Here is a 3,015-nt window from a genome sequence, read left to right as displayed (position 1 = left end):
TTTTTTTTTTTGTATCTCATACTCACAGCATTTAAAAACAGCGATAAAAAATGCATAGATAGATGTACGTAATATTAATAAAGCCGAAAAATCAGCGCAACAAAGCGTATATATATTATTTTAGCGTTTATGTTCAGCGTTTTTTAATAAATATTCTTTGAAATAATATACGAATGTATTTTTTATTCGCATATCGTTTTCATTCGTTCAAAAAAATAGAAACATTTTGAAAACGAACGCGAAGGGATTCGCGTTGCGTCTACAACCTTTTGAATTGAACAGGCAAAACATCGTTTAAATATAATTCTTACAACCAATTTGATTCCAGGAACTCATTAATGCCTGTCGGGGATTTAACGAAAGAGGCGTGACACGCGATTTCCTCAAATTTACCACTCAGCATCGTGAATCCCTCCGATTCATATACAACCCACGCAAAAGATGCTCGTCGCTGATGGCCTCAAACACAAAAAAGGAAACCTGATTTCTTCACCGAATCCACGAATTAATACTCAATACCCTGGTTTCAGAATCGCGTGGAACGTGGATCGCACGCATCTCATCCATCGAGACAGCATTTCTTCTCCTTCTTCTTTTCTTTCTTTCTTTCTTTTTATTTTTTTATCTTTTTGTACTTAAACGATTCGAGACGACTCGCGCAAGGTACTTTCAAAATGAAACGTTTCAACGCCGACGTAATGTACGTCGTACGCGTCGATGTACTCTGTATGTGTTATGTGAGTGAGTATGTACGTGTAATTATTATTTTAATGGGGGGACGTCCGATCTCCCTGTCCGGCATTTTAACTTTTTTCCAGTTACTTTTTCCATTATTTTTTTTTTTTTTTCATTTTGTTTCATTTGATTTACTTTCATTTTCCATCGTTATATGTGACCGTATATCGACATGCATAATACAATATAGCTATATAAATCGCGCGACGCCGACGGGTCTACGTTTAGAACATCCCTCGACCCTCTTTCTTCTTTTACTTCTGCGAGTGAATTCGCTTTCTGCGTTTTCTGTCACGTGGTTGTCGAAATCGCGTCGCTTTCGTATATGTGTATATCGTGTCTTTGTATTTGTGTCACGAGTGTATTTAAATATATAGTTTATTTTTTCTTTTCTTTTTTCATATCTTTAGAGCAACATTTTTTTTTTTTTTTTTTTTGCGACGCGCTTGAGAGTGATCTTGTATCGCAATATGTGCCAATATATGTGTATATAATACATGTGTCGTGTGCATGTGTACATGTGTATATGTATGAGTGTGCGTGTCTTGCACGTACTTTACGAAGATCGATTCACGTTTTCTGTATTTTTTATGGTTACCTGCAATTTTTTTGACGATTATGTCTTTTTTCCGGTTTTTTTTCTTGTTGCTTGTTGTTTGCTTGGACTGTTTAAACACTATTTCGCTACAAGTGGACTACCATTATGAACACTACGCTACTTTGTATTGTATTTGTAATGCTTTGTAATGAACGACTGTACTGTACTGAACGTGCATACTTAGTGAATACACGCAATCTATAATCGATCTCGTTCACGAATACCACAAGTGAACCACGTTATTTTTTTAGCTTGTTTCCTCTTCTTTTTTTTTTTTAAATATTCCTATATCATAATTGAAAACTAAAAATCTTGACTTGATTATTAAACAAAGTTAATCGATCAAATTATATAAATCGTTGATAGTTTGTTTCTCAGAACTATGTAATAATATCTATATCAATTTGATTAATCAAAAAAATCATATATCATCTTTGAAATTTTTTTATTCCTTGTATAAATATGTATAAATATGATATCGCAACTGTTTTTTAATTTATATGTTCACATGGTCAAGAAAAAAAAAAGAAATCTAATGGTCGCTTCATGATAACGCGGTGTCTCTTATATGGTTTCTGTGACCGTGATCATATGTGTTATGTAATGTACCTGTTACAAAAGTAATATATGCAACGTGAGAAAATTCATGACCTGGCTAAAAAATGTGGTTCTGTATTCAAACTCTCTCTTGTTTAATTAGTACTTGTGTTTCTCGGTTATGAGTTAATAATCATAGTTTAATAATAATCACTTTGTGTTTTTCTTATTTTTTTCCATCTTGTTAAAAATCTTAGACATCAACGTACATTCACTTTTATAATAAATCGTTATTAGAAACCTATCCTCGTACTTGCTATGTATTTAATATAAATTTCATCGTGTTATCGTTTATTGATCGTAATCTTTTTTGTTTTTTTTCTCTTCATTTTTTTTTATTTACAACGACGTACCTACGAAATCATCTCGATTCCATTTTTACGCTCAATAAATCCGCGATATTATCAATTCGACGCGGTATATCTAATTTAATCGATCCTTTCATATTTTCCTTCCTCATAATTCTTTCTTTCTCGTTAATGCTTATTTTATCTCATCTCCTTTTTTATATTCTTTGTCTCGAGAAGAGAGGAACAAGTCCATTCGTGAACGTAACGATAATCACGTGTTGTGATCTCCTTACTCCAAGATCTCTAATCTCTTGGCATTGTTCCTAAACACGCACACGAGAAGATAACACAATGAAATAGCAAAAATAAATCATAAAAAAAAAAAAAATCATCAATGAAAAGAGGTTCGAACGTCTTTGGGTTAGAAAATCGTGAAACCTGTTCCTCATTTTATTCTTCATGTATTTCTGCTCAAAACGTGCAATTTGCAACGTGTGTATATATTTACCTGTGTGTATACAATGGTGTGTATACATGATTAACAATGAAGACTAATCTTAACGCGCGATTTGATTAATCGTAATCTTCGATGATATTACGATTATTATTGTGTTCTTTATTAATATCGGTATCATTAAACTTTCTATTATAACTATATACATATACTTTCTACTAACGATTTAAGTACCTTATGGTACAATGCTTGTCCCTGTTCACGATTATAAAAATAACTTTCGAGGAACAGCGTTTCACGTGGTCGGTAGTGATGGGATCGGAGTGTGGATGGAAGTGCTT

This window comes from Apis dorsata, unplaced genomic scaffold, assembly GCF_000469605.1.
Source record: "Apis dorsata unplaced genomic scaffold, Apis dorsata 1.3 scaffold_527, whole genome shotgun sequence".
Classification (NCBI taxonomy): Eukaryota; Metazoa; Arthropoda; class Insecta; order Hymenoptera; family Apidae; genus Apis; species Apis dorsata.
This window is presented reverse-complemented; position numbering follows the sequence as displayed.